The 16839-nt window shown below is 48.9% G+C and overlaps 12 non-coding genes across 12 annotated transcripts; all 12 read left to right on the top strand.

Moving 5' to 3' along the window:
• Positions 1–1370: 1370 nt before the first annotated feature.
• TRNAF-GAA (transfer RNA phenylalanine (anticodon GAA)) lies at positions 1371–1443 on the top strand. The gene has a single exon. It is a non-coding gene; the product is annotated as a tRNA-Phe (tRNA).
• A 967-nt stretch (positions 1444–2410) lies between these two features.
• On the top strand, positions 2411–2483 carry TRNAF-GAA (transfer RNA phenylalanine (anticodon GAA)). The gene has a single exon. It is a non-coding gene; the product is annotated as a tRNA-Phe (tRNA).
• A 2283-nt stretch (positions 2484–4766) lies between these two features.
• On the top strand, positions 4767–4838 carry TRNAF-GAA (transfer RNA phenylalanine (anticodon GAA)). The gene has a single exon. It is a non-coding gene; the product is annotated as a tRNA-Phe (tRNA).
• A 969-nt stretch (positions 4839–5807) lies between these two features.
• Positions 5808–5880, top strand: TRNAF-GAA (transfer RNA phenylalanine (anticodon GAA)). The gene has a single exon. It is a non-coding gene; the product is annotated as a tRNA-Phe (tRNA).
• Positions 5881–7826: 1946 nt separating this feature from the next.
• Positions 7827–7899, top strand: TRNAF-GAA (transfer RNA phenylalanine (anticodon GAA)). The gene has a single exon. It is a non-coding gene; the product is annotated as a tRNA-Phe (tRNA).
• A 967-nt stretch (positions 7900–8866) lies between these two features.
• On the top strand, positions 8867–8939 carry TRNAF-GAA (transfer RNA phenylalanine (anticodon GAA)). Its single transcript has one exon. It is a non-coding gene; the product is annotated as a tRNA-Phe (tRNA).
• Positions 8940–9898: 959 nt separating this feature from the next.
• TRNAF-GAA (transfer RNA phenylalanine (anticodon GAA)) lies at positions 9899–9971 on the top strand. Its single transcript has one exon. It is a non-coding gene; the product is annotated as a tRNA-Phe (tRNA).
• A 966-nt stretch (positions 9972–10937) lies between these two features.
• On the top strand, positions 10938–11010 carry TRNAF-GAA (transfer RNA phenylalanine (anticodon GAA)). Its single transcript has one exon. It is a non-coding gene; the product is annotated as a tRNA-Phe (tRNA).
• Positions 11011–11977: 967 nt separating this feature from the next.
• Positions 11978–12050, top strand: TRNAF-GAA (transfer RNA phenylalanine (anticodon GAA)). Its single transcript has one exon. It is a non-coding gene; the product is annotated as a tRNA-Phe (tRNA).
• A 959-nt stretch (positions 12051–13009) lies between these two features.
• Positions 13010–13082, top strand: TRNAF-GAA (transfer RNA phenylalanine (anticodon GAA)). Its single transcript has one exon. It is a non-coding gene; the product is annotated as a tRNA-Phe (tRNA).
• A 2243-nt stretch (positions 13083–15325) lies between these two features.
• TRNAF-GAA (transfer RNA phenylalanine (anticodon GAA)) lies at positions 15326–15398 on the top strand. Its single transcript has one exon. It is a non-coding gene; the product is annotated as a tRNA-Phe (tRNA).
• Positions 15399–16366: 968 nt separating this feature from the next.
• Positions 16367–16439, top strand: TRNAF-GAA (transfer RNA phenylalanine (anticodon GAA)). The gene has a single exon. It is a non-coding gene; the product is annotated as a tRNA-Phe (tRNA).
• The last annotated feature ends 400 nt before the right edge of the window (positions 16440–16839 follow it).

Genomic DNA, 16839 nt, shown 5'->3' on the forward strand with positions numbered 1-16839 from the left:
CTTCGTAGACATACAACACAGCTCACTACCAACCATCATCATCATCATCATCTGTTTACCCTCCAGGGTCGGCTTTTCCCTCGGACACAGCGAGGGATCCCACCTCTACCGCCTCAAGGGCAGTGTCCTGGAGCTTCAGACTCTTGGTCGGGGATACAACTGGGGAGAATGACCAGTACCTCGCTCAGGCGGCCTCACCTGCTATGCTGAACAGGGGCCTTGTGGAGGGATGGGAAGATTGGAAGGGATAGACAAGGAAGAGGGAAGGAAGCGGCCGTGGCCTTATGTTAGGTACCATCCCGGCATTCGCCTGGAGGAGAAGTGGGAAACCACGGAAAACCACTTCCAGGATGGCTGAGGTGGGAATCGAACCCACCTCTACTCAGTTGACCTCCCGAGGCTGAGTGGACCCCGTTCCAGCCCTCATACCACTTTTCAAATTTCGTGGCAGAGCCGGGAATCGAACCCGGGCCTCCGGGGGTGGCAGCTAATCACGCTAACCACTACACCACAGAGGCGGACCTCACTACCAACCACCACAGTAAAACGCAATAATCGTAGTGAATACATCCTTCCACATAGGGTTAGAATCATCAAAGGCATCCGGCCTTAGAAATGAACCAAATCCCCATTATGTGCTAACCTGTGTAAAGGGGGGAAAATGCCATGGAGAAGAAGAGAAAGGAGAATTAGAGAGTGGAAACTGGTAGATAAGCAAGTTCAGGAGAAATTAGTGGAGGGTCCAATACTGTTCCAAGGACACATACAGGAGATATTGATGAGGAATGGCAGAATTTGACTGCATTTATTTGCAGCGTAGAAAGAGCACAACGTCCGCCTCTGTGGTGTAGTGGTTAGTGTGATTGGCTGCCACCGCCGGAGGCCCGGGCTCGATTCTAGGCACCCGAGATGGTACCTAACTTAAGGCCACGGCCGATTCTTTCCATCTTCCCTTCCAATCATCCCATCCCCCCGCAAGGCCCTGTTCAGCATAACAGGTGAGGCCGCCTGGGCGATGTGCTGGCCATCCTCCCCAGTTGTATCCCCGACCCAGAGTCTGAAGCTCCAGGACACTGCCCTTGAGGTGGTAGAGGTAGGATCCCTCGCTGAGTCCGAGGGAAAAACCGACCCTGCAGGGTAAACAGATTAAGAAAGAAAGAAAAATATTCTAGATGAAGACCTACGTTAATGTCCCCCCGCCCCCTCCCGCTCCACACTGAAATCCTGGTTACGCTACTGCAGTCCCATCTCTACCGTCTCAACGATTACGTCACCGACTTGGCTAGCGAAACACCTCCCCATGCTTCAATAGCCGTAAGCATTCTTCAAATCTGTAAATATTACAACTATCAGTTGGGATTACGCCTGTAGCCGAAGTAGCTCAGTTGGGAGAGCGTTAGACTGAAGATCTAAAGGTCCCTGGTTCGATCCCGGGTTTCGGCAATGTTTTTCAGTCTGCTCTTAATGTATACAATTCACTGTCTACGCCTGTAATTTGGTTGTAGTTTCAGGTGAAAGATATTCTCATCTTGGGAATATGGCTTCGTAGACATACAACACAGCTCACTACCAACCACCACAGTAAAACGCAATAATCGTAGTGAATACATCCTTCCACATAGGGTTAGAATCATCAAAGGCATCCGGCCTTAGAAATGAACCAAATCCCCATTAAGTTCTAACCTTAGTAAAGTGGGGAAAATGCCATGGAGAAGAAGAGAAAGGAGAATTAGAGAGTGGAAACTGGTAGATAAGCAAGTTCAGGAGAAATTAGTGGAGGGTCCAATACTGTTCCAAGGACCCATACAGGAGATATTGATGAGGAATGGCAGAATTTGACTGCATTTATTTGCAGCGTAGAAAGAGCACAACGTCCGCCTCTGTGGTGTAGTGGTTAGTGTGATTGGCTGCCACCGCCGGAGGCCCGGGCTCGATTCTAGTCACCCGAGATGGTACCTAACTTAAGGCCACGGCCGATTCCTTCCCTCTTCCCTTCCAATCTTCCCATCCCCCCGCAAGGCCCCTGTTCAGCATAGCAGGTGAGGCCGCCTGGGCGAGGTGCTGCTCATCCTCCCCAGTTGTATCCCAGACCCAGAGTCTGAAGCTCCAGGACACTGCCCTTGAGGCGGTAGAGGTAGGATCCCTCGCTGAGTCCGAGGGAAAAACCGACCCTGGAGATTAAACAGATTAAGAAAGAAAGAAAAATATTCTAGATGAAGACCTACGTTAATGTCTCCCCGCCCCCTCCCGCTCCACACTGAAATCCTTTTTACGCTACTGCAGTCCCATCTCTACCGTCTCAACAATTACGTCACCGACTTGGCTAGCGAAACACCTCCCCATGCTTCAATAGTCGTAAGCATTCTTCAAATCTGTAAATATTACTACTACAGTTGGGATTACGCCTGTAGCCGAAGTAGCTCAGTTGGGAGAGCGATAGACTGAAGATCTAAAAGTCCCTGGTTCGATCCCGGGTTTCGGCGATGTTTGTCAGTCTGCTCTTAATATATACAATTCACGGTCTACGCCTGTAATTTGGTTGGAGTTTCGGTGAAAGATATTCTCCTCTTGGGAATATGGCTTCGTAGACATACAACACAGCTCACTACCAACCACCACAGTAAAACGCAATAATCATAGTGTATACATCATTCCACATAGGGTTAGAATCATCAAAGGCATCCGGCCGTAGAAATGAACCAAATCCCCATTATGTGCTAACCTGAGTAAAGTGGGGAAAATGCCATGGAGAAGAAGAGAAAGGAGAATTAGAGTGTGGAAACTGGTAGATAAGCAAGTTCAGGAGAAATTAGTGGAGGGTCCAATACTGTTCCAAGGACACATACAGGAGATATTGATGAGGAATGGCAGAATTTGTCTGCATTTATTTGCAGCGTAGAAAAAGCACAACGTCCGCCTCTGTGGTGTAGTGGTTAGTGTGATTTTCCGCCACCGCCGGAGGCCCGGGCTCGATTCTAGGCACCCGAGATGGTACCTAACTTAAGGCCACGGCCGATTCCTTCCCTCTTCCCTTCCAATCTTCCCATCCCCCCGCAAGGCCCCTGTTCAGCATAGCAGGTGAGGCCGCCTGGGCGAGGTGCTGGTCATCCTCCCCAGTTGTATCCCCGAACCAGAGTCTGAAGCTCCAGGACACTGCCCTTGAGGCGGTAGGGGTAGGATCCCTCGCTGAGTCCGAGTGAAAAACCGACCCTGGAGGGTAAACAGATTAAGAAAGAAAGAAAAATATTCTAGATGAAGAAATACGTTAATGTCCCCCCACCCCCTCCCGCTCCACACTGAAATCCTGGTTACGCTACTGCAGTCGCATCTCTACCGTCTCAACGATTACGTCACCGACTTGGCTAGCGAAACACCTCCCCATGCTTCAATGCCGTAAGCATTCTTCAAATCTGTAAATATTACAACTATCAGTTGGGATTACGCCTGTAGATCTAAAGGTCCCTGGTTCGATCCCGGGTTTCGGCAATCTTTTCCGTCTGCTCTTAATGTATACAATTCGCAGTCTACGCCTGTAATTTGGTTGGAGTTTCAGGTGAAAGATATTCTCCTCTTGGGAATATGGCTTCGTAGACATACAACACAGCTCTCTACCAACCACCACAGTAAAACGCAATAATCGTTGTGAATACATCCTTCGACATAGGGTTAGAAATGAACCAAATCCCCATTATGTGCTAACCTGATTAATGTGGGAAAAATGCCATGGAGAAGAAGAGAAAGGAGAATTAGAGAGTGGAAAATTGTAGATAAGCAAGATCAGGAGAATTTAGTCCTTTTTTTCCTTCCCTTTTTCCCCATGGCACTACAGCCCTTGAAGGGCCTTGGCCTACCAAGCGACCGCTGCTCAGCCCGAAGGCCTGCAGATTACGAGGTGTCGTGTGGTCAGCACGACGAATCCTCTCGGCCGTTATTCTTGGCTTTCTAGACCGGGGCCGCCATCTCACCGTCAGATAGCTCCTCAATTCTAATCACGTAGGCTGAGTGGACCTCGAACCAGCCCTCAGGTCCAGGTAAAAATCCCTGACCTGGCCGGGAATCGAACCCGGGGCCTCCGGGTAAGAGGCAGGCACGCTACCCCTACACCACGGGGCCGGCAGAGGAGAATTTAGTGGAGGGTCCAATACTGTTCCAAGGACACATACAGGAGATATTGATGAGGAATGGCAGAATTTGACTGCATTTATTTGCAGCGTAGAAAGAGCACAACGTCCGCCTCTGTGGTGTAGTGGTTAGTGTGATTGGCTGCCACCGCCGGAGGCCCGGGCTCGATTCTAGGCACCCGAGATGGTACCTAACTTAAGGCCACGGCCGATTCCTTCCCTCTTCCCTCCAATCGTCCCATCTCCCCGCAAGGCCCCTGTTCAGCATAGCAGGTGAGGCCGCCTTGGCGAGGTGCTGGTCATCCTCCCCAGTTGTATCCCCGACCCAGTGTCTGAAGCTCCAGGACACTGCCCTTGAGGCGGTAGAGGCAGGATCCCTCGCTGAGTCCGAGGGAAATACCGACCCTGGAGGGTAAACAGATTAAGAAAGAAAGAAAAATATTCTAGATGAAGACCTACGTTAATGTCCCCCCGCCCCCTCTCGCTCCACACTGAAATCCTGGTTACGCTACTGCAGTCCCATCTCTACCGTCTCAACGATTACGTCACCGACTTGGCTAGCGAAACACTTCCCCATGCTTCAATAGCCGTAAGCATTCTTCAAATCTGTAAATATTACAACTATCAGTTGGGATTATGCCTGTAGCCGAAGTAGCTCAGGTTGGAGAGCGTTAGACTGAAGATCTAAAGGTCCCTGGTTCGATCCGGGTTTCGGCAAATGTTTTTCAGTCTGCTCTTAATGTATACAATTCACAGTCTACGCCTGTAATTTGGTTAGAGTTTCAGGTGAAAGATATTCTCCTCTTGGGAATATGGCTTCGCAGACATACAACACAGCTCACTACCAACCACCACAGTAAAACGCAATAATCGTAGTGAATACATCCTTCCACATAGGGTTAGAACCATCAAAGGCATCCGGCCTTAGAAATGAACCAAATCACCATTATGTGCTAACCTGAGTCAAGTGGGGAAAATGCCATGCAGAAGAAGAGAAAGGAGAATTAGAGAGTGGAAACTGGCAAATAAGCAAGTTCAGGAGAAATTAGTGGAGGGTCCAATAAGGTTCCAAGGACACATACAGGAGATATTGATGAGGAATGGCAGAATTTGACTGCATTTATTTGCAGCGTAGAAAGAGCACAACGTCCGCCTCTGTGGTGTAGTGGTTAGTGTGATTGGCTGCCACCGCCGGAGGCCCGGGCTCGATTCTAGGCACCCGAGATGGTACCTAACTTAAGGCCACGGCCGATTCCTTCCCTCTTCCCTTCCAATCTTCCCATCCCCCCGCAAGGCCCCTGTTCAGCATAGCAGGTGAGGCCGCCTGGGCGAGGTACTGGTCATCCTCCCCAGTTGTATCCCCGATCCAGAGTATGAAGCTCCAGGACACTGCCCTTGATGCGGTAGAGGTAGGATCCCTCGCTGAGTCCGAGGGAAAAACCGACCCTGGAGGGTAAACAGATTAAGAAAGAAAGAAAAATATTCTAGATGAAGACCTACGTTAATGTCCCCCCGCCCCCTCTCGCTCCACTCTGAAATCCTGGTTACGCTACTGCAGTCCCATCTCTACCGTCTCAACGATTACGTCATCGACTTGGCTAGCGAAACACGTCCCCATGCTTCAATAGCCGTAAGCATTCTTCAAATCTGTAAATATTACAACTATCAGTTGGGATTACGCCTGTAGCCGAAGTAGCTCAGTTGGGAGAGCGTTAGACTGAAGATCTAAAGGTCCCTGGTTCGATCCCGGGTTTCGGCAATCTTTTCCGTCTGCTCTTAATGTATACAATTCACAGTCTACGCCTGTAATTTGGTTGGAGTTTCAGGTGAAAGATATTCTCCTCTTGGGAATTTGGCTTCGTAGACATACAACACAGCTCACTACCAACCACCACAGTAAAACGCAATAATCGTAGTGAATACATCCTTCCACATAGGGTTAGAATCATCAAAGGCATCCGGCCGTAGAAATGAACCAAATCCCCATTATGTGCTAACCTGAGTAAAGTGGGGAAAATGCCATGGAGAAGAAGAGAAAGGAGAATTAGAGAGTGGAAACTGGTAGATAAGCAAGTTCAGGAGAAATTACTGGAGGGTCCAATACTGTTCCAAGGACACATACAGGAGATATTGATGAGGAATGGCAGAATTTGACTGCATTTATTTGCAGCGTAGAAAGAGCACAACGTCCGCCTCTGTGGTGTAGTGGTTAGTGTGATTGGCTGCCACCGCCGGAGGCCCGGGCTCGATTCTAGGCACCCGAGATGGTACCTAACTTAAGGCCACGGCCGATTCCTTCCCTCTTCCCTTCCAATCTTCCCATCCCCCCACAAGGCCCCTGTTCAGAATAGCAGGTGAGGCCGCCTGGGCGAGGTACTGGTCATCCTCCCCAGTTGTATCCCCGACCCAGAGTCTGAAGCTCCAGGACACTGCCCTTGAAGCGGTAGGGGTAGGATCCCTCGCTGAGTCCGAGGGAAAAACCGACCCTGGAGGGTAAACAGATTAAGAAAGAAAGAAAAATATTCTAGATGAAGAAATACGTTAATGTCCCCCCACCCCCTCCCGCTCCACACTGAAATCCTGGTTACGCTACTGCAGTCGCATCTCTACCGTCTCAACGATTACGTCACCGACTTGGCTAGCGAAACACCTCCCCATGCTTCAATGCCGTAAGCATTCTTCAAATCTGTAAATATTACAACTATCAGTTGGGATTACGCCTGTAGATCTAAAGGTCCCTGGTTCCATCCCGGGTTTCGGCAATGTTCTTCAGTCTGCTTTTAATGTATACAATTCACAGTCTACGCCTGTAATTTGGTTGGAGTTTCAGGTGAAAGATATTCTCCTCTTGGGAATATGGCTTCGTAGACATACAACACAGCTCTCTACCAACCACCACAGTAAAACGCAATAATCGTTGTGAATACATCCTTCGACATAGGGTTAGAAATGAACCAAATCCCCATTATGTGCTAACCTGATTAAAGTGGGAAAAATGCCATGGAGAAGAAGAGAAAGGAGAATTAGAGAGTGGAAACTTGTAGATAAGCAAGTTCAGGAGAATTTAGTGGAGGGTCCAATACTGTTCCAAGGACACATACAGGAGATATTGATGAGGAATGGCAGAATTTGACTGCATTTATTTGCAGCGTAGAAAGAGCACAACGTCCGCCTCTGTGGTGTAGTGGTTAGTGTGATTGGCTGCCACCGCCGGAGGCCCGGGCTCGATTCTAGGCACCCGAGATGGTACCTAACTTAAGGCCACGGCCGATTCCTTCCCTCTTCCCTTCCAATCTTCCCATCTCCCCGCAAGGTCCCTGTTCAGCATAGCAGGTGAGGCCGCCTTGGCGAGGTGCTGGTCATCCTCCCCAGTTGTATCCCCGACCCAGTGTCTGAAGCTCCAGGACACTGCCCTTGAGGCGGTAGAGGCAGGTTCCCTCGCTGAGTCCGAGGGAAATACCGACCCTGGAGGGTAAACAGATTAAGAAAGAAAGAAAAATATTCTAGATGAAGACCTACGTTAATGTCCCCCCGCCCCCTCTCGCTCCACACTGAAATCCTGGTTACGCTACTGCAGTCCCATCTCTACCGTCTCAACGATTACGTCACCGACTTGGCTAGCGAAACACTTCCCCATGCTTCAATAGCCGTAAGCATTCTTCAAATCTGTAAATATTACAACTATCAGTTGGGATTACGCCTGTAGCCGAAGTAGCTCAGTTGGGAGAGCGTTAGACTGAAGATCTAAAGGTCCCTCGTTCGATCCCGGGTTTCGGCAATCTTTTCCGTTTGCTCTTAATGTATACAATTCACAGTCTACTCCTGTAATTTGGTTGGAGTTTCAGGTGAAAGATATTCTCCTCTTGGGAATATGGCTTCGTAGACATACAACACAGCTCACTACCAACCACCACAGTAAAACGCAATAATCGTAGTGAATACATCCTTCCACATAGGGTTAGAATCATCAAAGGCATCCGGCCTTAGAATTGAACCAAATCCCCATTATGTGCTAACCTGAGTAAAGTGGGGAAAATGCCATGGAGAAGAAGAGAAAGGAGAATTAGAAAGTGGAAACTGGTAGATAAGCAAGTTCAGGAGAAATTACTGGAGGGTCCAATACTGTTCCAAGGACACATACAGGAGATATTGATGAGGAATGGCAGAATTTGACTGCATTTATTTGCAGCGTAAAAAGAGCACAACGTCCGCCTCTGTGGTGTAGTGGTTAGTGTGATTGGCTGCCACCGCCGAAGGCCCGGGCTCGATTCTAGGCACCCGAGATGGTACCTAACTTACGGCCACGGCCGATTCCTTCCCTCTTCCCTTCCAATCTTCCCATCCCCCCGCAAGGCCCCTCTTCAGCATAGCAGGTGAGGCCGCCTGGGCGAGGTGCTGGTCATCCTCCCCAGTTGTATCCCCGAAACAGAGTCTGAAGCTCCAGGACACTGCCCTTGAGGCGGTAGAGGTAGGATCCCTCGCTGAGTCCGAGGGCAAAACCGACCCTGGAGGGTAAACAGATTAAGAAAGAAAGAAAAATATTCTAGATGAAGACCTACGTTAATGTCCCCCCGCCCCCTCTCGCTCCACACTGAAATCCTGGTTACGCTACTGCAGTCCCATCTCTACCGTCTCAACGATTACGTCACCGACTTGGCTAGCGAAACACTTCCCCATGCTTCAATAGCCGTAAGCATTCTTCAAATCTGTAAATATTACAACTATCAGTTGGGATTACGCCTGTAGCCGAAGTAGCTCAGTTGGGAGAGCGTTAGACTGAAGATCTGAAGGTCCCTGGTTCGATCCCGGGTTTCGGCAATCTTTTCCGTCTGCTCTTAATGTATACAATTCGCAGTCTACGCCTGTAATTTGGTTGGAGTTTCAGGTGAAAGATATTCTCCTCTTGGGAATATGGCTTCGTAGACATACAACTCAGCTCACTACCAACCACCACAGTAAAACGCAATAATCGTAGTGAATACATCCTTCCACATAGGGTTAGAATCATCAAAGGCATCCGGCCTTAGAAATGATCCAAATCCCCGTTATGTGCTAACCTGAGTAAAGTGGGGAAAATGCCATGGAGAAGAAGAGAAAGGAGAATTAGAGAGTGGAAACTGGTAGATAAGCAAGTTCAGGAGAAATTAGTGGAGGGTCCTCCAAGGACACGTACAGGAGATATTGATGAGGAATGGCAGAATTTGACTGCATTTATTTGCAGCGTAGAAAGAGCACAACGTCCGCCTCTGTGGTGTAGTGGTTAGTGTGATTGGCTGCCACCGCCGGAGGCCCGGGCTCGATTCTAGGCACCCGAGATGGTACCTAACTTAAGGCCACGGCCGATTCCTTCCCTCTTCCCTTCCAATCTTCCCATCCCCTCACAAGGCCCCTGTTCAGCATAGCAGGTGTGGCCGCCTGGGCGAGGTACTGGCCATCCTCCCCAGTTGTATCCTCGACCCAGTGACTGAAGCTCCAGGACACTGCACTTGAAGCGGTAGAGGTAGGATCCCTCGCTGAGTCCGAGGGAAAAACCGACCCTGGAGGGTAAACAGATTAAGAAAGAAAGAAAAATATTCTATATGAAGACCTACGTTAATGTCCCCCCGCCCCCTCTCGCTCCACACTGAAATCCTGGTTACGCTACTGCAGTCCCATCCCTACCGTCTCAACGATTACGTCACCGACTTGGCTAGCGAAACACTTCCCCGTGCTTCAATAGCCGTAAGCATTCTTCAAATCTGTAAATATTACAACTATCAGTTGGGATTACGCCTGTAGCCGAAGTAGCTCAGTTGGGAGAGCGTTAGACTGAAGATCTAAAGGTCCCTGGTGCGATCCCGGGTTTCGGCGATGTTTTTCAGTCTGCTCTTAATGTACACAATTCACAGTCTACGCCTGTAATTTGGTTGGAGTTTCAGGTGAAAGATATTCTCCTCTTGGGAATATGGCTTCGTAGACATACAACACAGCTCACTACCAACCACCACAGTAAAACGCAATAATCGTAGTAAATACATCCTTCCACATAGGGTTAGAATCATCAAAGGCATCCGGCCTTAGAAATGAACCAAATCCCCATTATGTGCTAACCTGAGTAAAGTGGGGAAAATGCCATGGAGAAGAAGAGAAAGGAGAATTAGAGAGTGGAAACTGGTAGATAAGCAAGTTCAGGAGAAATTAGTGGAGGGTCCAATACTGTTCCAAGGACACATACAGGAGATATTGATGAGGAATGGCAGAATTATACTGCATTTATTTGCAGCGTAGAAATAGCACAACGTCCGCCTCTGTGGTGTAGTTGTTAGTGTGATTGGCTGCCACCGCCGGAGGCCCGGGCTCGATTCTAGGCACCCGAGATGGTACCTAACTTAAGGCCACGGCCGATTCTTTCCATCTTCCCTTCCAATCTTCCCATCCCCCCGCAAGACACTGTTCAGCATAACAGGTGAGGCCGCCTGGGCGATGTGCTGGTCATCCTCCCCAGTTGTATCCCCGACCCAGAGTCTGAAGCTCCAGGACTCTGCCCTTGAGGTGGTAGAGGTAGGATCCCTCGCTGAGTCCGAGGGAAAAACCGACCCTGGAGGGTAAACAGATTAAGAAAGAAAGAAAAATATTCTAGATGAAGACCTACGTTAATGTCCCCCCGCCCCCTCCCGCTCCACACTGAAATCCTGGTTACGCTACTGCAGTACCATCTCTACCGTCTCAACGATTACGTCACCGACTTGGCTAGCGAAACACCTCCCCATGCTTCAATAGCCGTAAGCATTCTTCAAATCTGTAAATATTACTACTACAGTTGGGATTACGCCTGTAGCCGAAGTAGCTCAGTTGGGAGAGCGATAGACTGAAGATCTAAAAGTCCCTGGTTCGATCCCGGGTTTCGGCGATGTTTAACAGTCTGCTCTTAATATATACAATTCACGGTCTACGCCTGTAATTTGGTTGGAGTTTCAGGTGAAAGATATTCTCCTCTTGGGAATATGGCTTCGTAGACATACAACACAGCTCACTACCAACCACCACAGTAAAACGCAATAATCATAGTGAATACATCCTTCCACATAGGGTTAGAATCATCAAAGGCATCCGGCCGTAGAAATGAACCAAATCCCCATTATGTGTTAACCTGCGTAAAGTGGGGAAAATGCCATGGAGAAGAAGAGAAAGGAGAATTAGAGAGTGGAAACTGGTAGATAAGCAAGTTCAGGAGAAATTAGTGGAGGGTCCAATACTGTTCCAAGGACACATACAGGAGATATTGATGAGGAATGGCAGAATTTGACTGCATTTATTTGCAGCGTAGAAAAAGCACAACGTCCGCCTCTGTGGTGTAGTGGTTAGTGTGATTGGCTGCCACCGCCGGAGGCCCGGGCTCGATTCTAGGCACCCGAGATGGTACCTAACTTAAGGCCACGGCCGATTCCTTCCCTCTTCCCTTCCAATCTTCCCATCACCCCGCAAGGGCCCTGTTCAGCATAGCAGGTGAGGCCGCCTGGGCGAGGTGCTGGTCATCCTCCCCAGTTGTATCCCCGACCCAGAGTCTGAAGCTCCAGGACACTGCCCTTGAGGCGGTAGGGGTAGGATCCCTCGCTGAGTCCGAGGGAAAAACCGACCCTGGAGGGTAAACAGATTAAGAAAGAAAGAAAAATATTCGAGATGAAGACCTACGTTAATGTCCCCCCGCCCTCTCACGCTCCACACTGAAATCCTGGTTACGCTACTGCAGTCCCATCTCTACCGTCTCAACGATTACGTCACCGACTTGGCTAGCGAAACACTTCCCCGTGCTTCAATAGCCGTAAGCATTCTCAAATCTGTAAATATTACAACTATCAGTTGGGATTACGCCTGTAGCCGAAGTAGCTCAGTTGGGAGAGCGTTAGACTGAAGATCTAAAGGTCCCTGGTTCGATCCCGGGTTTCGGCAATCTTTTCCGTCTGCTCTTAATGTATACAATTCACAGTCTACTCCTGTAATTTGGTTGGAGTTTCAGGTGAAAGATATTCTCCTCTTGGGAATATGGCTTCGTAGACATACAACACAGCTCACTACCAACCACCACAGTAAAACGCAATAATCGTAGTGAATACATCCTTCCACATAGGGTTAGAATCATCAAAGGCATCCGGCCTTAGAAATGAACCAAATCCCCATTATGTGCTAACCTGAGTAAAGTGGGGAAAATGCCATGGAGAAGAAGAGAAAGGAGAATTAGAGAGTGGAAACTGGTAGATAAGCAAGTTCAGGAGAAATTAGTGGAGGGTCCTCCAAGGACACGTACAGGAGATATTGATGAGGAATTGCAGAATTTGACTGCATTTATTTGCAGCGTAGAAAGAGCACAACGTCCGAATCTGTGGTGTACTGGTTAGTGTGATTGGCTGCCACCGCCGGAGGCCCGGGCTCGATTCTAGGCACCCGAGATGGTACCTAACTTAAGGCCACGGCCGATTCCTTCCCTCTTCCCTTCCAATCTTCCCATCCCCTCACAAGGCCCCTGTTCAGCATAGCAGGTGTGGCCGCCTGGGCGAGGTACTGGTCATCCTCCCCAGTTGTATCCTCGACCCAGTGACTGAAGCTCCAGGACACTGCACTTGAAGCGGTAGAGGTAGGATCCCTCGCTGAGTCCGAGGGAAAAACCGACCCTGGAGATTAAACAGATTAAGAAAGAAAGAAAAATATTCTAGATGAAGACCTACGTTAATGTCCCCCCGCCCCCTCTCGCTCCACACTGAAATCCTGGTTACGCTACTGCAGTCCCATCTCTACCGTCTCAACGATTACGTCACCGACTTGGCTAGCGAAACACCTCCCCATGCTTCAATAGCCGTAAGCATTCTTCAAATCTGTAAATATTACAGCTATCAGTTGGGATTACGCCTGTAGCCGAAGTAGCTCAGTTGGGAGAGCGTTAGACTGAAGATCTAAAGGTCCCTGGTTCGATCCCGGGTTTCGGCGATGTTTTTCAGTCTGCTCTTAATGTACACATTTCACAGTCTACGCCTGTAATTTGGTTGGAGTTTCAGGTGAAAGATATACAACACAGCTCACTACCAACCACCACAGTAAAACGCAATAATCGTAGTAAATACATCCTTCCACATAGGGTTAGAATCATCAAAGGCATCCGGCCTTAGAAATGAACCAAATCCCCATTATGTGTTAACCTGAGTAAAGTGGGGAAAATGCCATGGAGAAGAAGAGAAAGGAGAATTAGAGAGTGAAAACTGGTAGATAAGCAAGTTCAGGAGAAATTGGTGGAGGGTCCAATACAGTTCCACGGACACATACAGGAGATATTGATGAGGAATGGCAGAATTTGACTGCATTTATTTGCAGCGTAGAAAAAGCACAACGTCCGCCTCTGTGGTGTAGTGGTTAGTGTGATTGGCTGCCACCGCCGGAGGCCCGGGCTCGATTCTAGGCACCCGAGATGGTACCTAACTTAAGGCCACGGCCGATTCCTTCCCTCTTCCCTTCCAATCTTCCCATCCCCCCGCAAGGGCCCTGTTCAGCATAGAAGGTGAGGCCGCCTGGGCGAGGTGCTGGTCATCCTCCCCAGTTGTATCCCAGACCCAGAGTCTGAAGCTCCAGGACACTGCCCTTGAGGCGGTAGAGGTAGGATCCCTCGCTGAGTCCGAGGGAAAAACCGACCCTGGAGGGTAAACGGATTAAGAAAGGAAGAAAAATATTCTAGATGAAGACCTACGTTAATGTCCCCCCGCCCCCTCCCGCTCCACACTGAAATCCTGGTTACGCTACTGCAGTCCCATCTCTACCGTCTCAACGGTTACGTCACCGACTTGGCTAGCGAAACACCTCCCCATGCTTCAATGCCGTAAGCATTCTTCAAATCTGTAAATATTACAACTATCAGTTGGGATTACGCCTGTAGCCGAAGTAGCTCAGTTGGGAGAGCGATAGACTGAAGATCTAAAAGTCCCTGGTTCGATCCCGGTTTCGGCGATATTTTTCAGTCTGCTCTTAATATATACAATTCACGGTCTACGCCTGTAATTTGGTTGGAGTTTCAGGTGAAAGATATTCTCCTCTTGGGAATATGGCTTCGTAGACATACAACACAGCTCACTACCAACCACCACAGTAAAACGCAATAATCGTAGTGAATACATCCTTCCACATCGGGTTAGAATCATCAAAGGCATCCGGCCTTAGAAATGAACCAAATACCCATTATCTGCTAACCTGAGTAAAGTGGGGAAAATGCCATGGAGAAGAAGAGAAAGGAGAATTAGAGAGTGGAAACTGGTAGATAAGCAAGTTCAGGAGAAATTCGTGGAGGGTCCAATACTGTTCCAAGGACACATACAGGAGATATTGATGAGGAATGGCAGAATTTGACTGCATTTATTTGCAACGTAGAAAGAGCACAACGTCCGCCTCTGTGGTGTATTGGCGGGCGAGTTAGCCGTGCGCGTAGAGGCGCGCGGCTGTGGCTTGCATCCGGGAGATAGTAGGTTCGAATCCCACTATCGGCAGCCCTGAAAATGGTTTTCCGTGGTTTCCCATTTTCAAACCAGGCAAATTTTGGGGCTGTACCTTAATTAAGGCCACGGCAACTTCCTTCCAACTCCTAGGCCTTTCCTACCCCATCGTCGCCATAAGACCTATCTGTGTCGGCGCGACGTAAAGCCCCTAGCAAAAAAAAAAATGTGGTGTAGTGGTTAGTGTGATTGGCTGCCACCGCCGGAGGCCCGGGCTCGATTCTAGGCACCCGAGATGGTACGTAACTTAAGGCCACGGCCGATTCTTTCCCTCTTCCCTTCCAATCCTCCCATCCCCCCGCAAGGCCCTGTTCAGCATAGAAGGTGAGGCCGCCTGGGCGAAGTGCTGGTCATCCTCCCCAGTTGTATCCCCGACCCAGAGACTGAAGCTCCAGGACACTGCCCTTGAGGTGGTAGAGGTAGGATCCCTCGCTGAGTCCGAGGGAAAAACCGACCCTGCAGGGTAAACAGATTAAGAAAGGAAGAAAAATATTCTAGATGAAGACCTACGTTAATGTCCCCCCGCCCCCTCCCGCTCCACACTGAAATCCTGAATACGCTACTGCAGTCCCATCTCTACCGTCTCAACGATTACGTCACCGACTTGGCTAGCGAAACACCTCCCCATGCTTCAATAGCCGTAAGCATTCTTCAAATCTGTAAATATTACAACTATCAGTTGGGATTACGCCTGTAGCCGAATTAGCTCAGTTGGGAGAGCGTTAGACTGAAGATCTAAAGGTCCCTGGTTCGATCCCGGGTTTCGGCAATGTTTTTCAGTCTGCTCTTAATCTATACAATTCTCAGTCTACGCCTGTAATTTGGTTGGAGTTTCAGGTGAAAGATATTCTCATCTTGGGAATATGGCTTCGTAGACATACAACACAGCTCACTACCAACCACCACAGTAAAACGCAATAATCGTAGTGAATACATCCTTCCACATAGGGTTAGAATCATCAAAGGCATCCGGTCTTAGAAATGAACTAAATACCCATTATGTGCTAACCTGAGTAAAGTGGGGAAAATGCCATGGAGAAGAAGAGAAAGGAGAATTAGAGAGTGGAAACTGGTAGATAAGCAAGTTCAGGAGAAATTAGTGGAGGGTCCAATACTGTTCCAAGGACACATACAGGAGATATTGATGAGGAATGGCAGAATTTGACTGCATTTATTTGCAGCGTAGAAAGAGCACAACGTCCGCCTCTGTGGTGTAGTGGTTAGTGTGATTGCCTGCCACCGCCGGAGGCCCGGGCTCGATTCTAGGCACCCGAGATGGTACCTAACTTAAGGCCACGGCCGATTCCTTCCCTCTTCCCTTCTAATATTCCCATCCACCCGCAAGGCCCCTGTTCAGCATAGCAGGTGAGGCCGCCTGGGCGAGGTGCTGGTCATCCTCCCCAGTTGTATCCCCGACCCAGAGTCTGAAGCTCCAGGACACTGCCCTTGAGGCGGTAGAGGTAGGATCCCTCGCTGAGTCCGAGGGAAAAACCGACCCTGGAGGGTAAACAGATTAAGAAAGAAAGAAAAATATTCTAGATGAAGAAATACGTTAATGTCCCCCCACCCCCTCCCGCAACACACAGAAATCCTGGTTACGCTACTGCAGTCGCATCTCTACCGTCTCAACGATTACGTCACCGACTTGGCTAGCGAAACACTTCCCCATGCTTCAATAGACGTAAGCATTCCTCAAATCTGTAAATATTACAACTATCAGTTCGGATTACGCCTGTAGCCGAAGTAGCTCGGTTGGGAGAGCGTTAGACCGAAGATCAAAAGGGCCCTGGTTCGATCCCGGGTTTCGGCAATGTTTTTCAGTCTGCTCTTAATGTATACAATTCACAGTCTACGCCTGTAATTTGGTTGGAGTTTCAGGTGAAAGATATTCGTAGACATACAACGCAGCTCACTACCAACCACCACAGTAAAACGCAATAATCGTAGTGAATACATCCTTCCGCATAGGGTTAGAATCATCAAAGGCATCCGGCCTTAGAAATGAACCAAATCCCCATTATGTGCTAACCTGAGTAAAGTGGGGAAAATGCCATGGAGAAGAAGAGAAAGGAGAATTAGAGAATGGAAACTTGTAGATAAGCAAGTTCAGGAGAAATTAGTGGAGGGTCCTCCAAGGACACATACAGGAGATATTGATGAGGAATGGCAGAATTTGACTGCATTTATTTGCAGCGTAGAAAGAGCACAAC

This window comes from Anabrus simplex, chromosome 2 (assembly GCF_040414725.1).
Source record: "Anabrus simplex isolate iqAnaSimp1 chromosome 2, ASM4041472v1, whole genome shotgun sequence".
In the NCBI taxonomy this organism is placed as follows: Eukaryota; Metazoa; Arthropoda; class Insecta; order Orthoptera; family Tettigoniidae; genus Anabrus; species Anabrus simplex.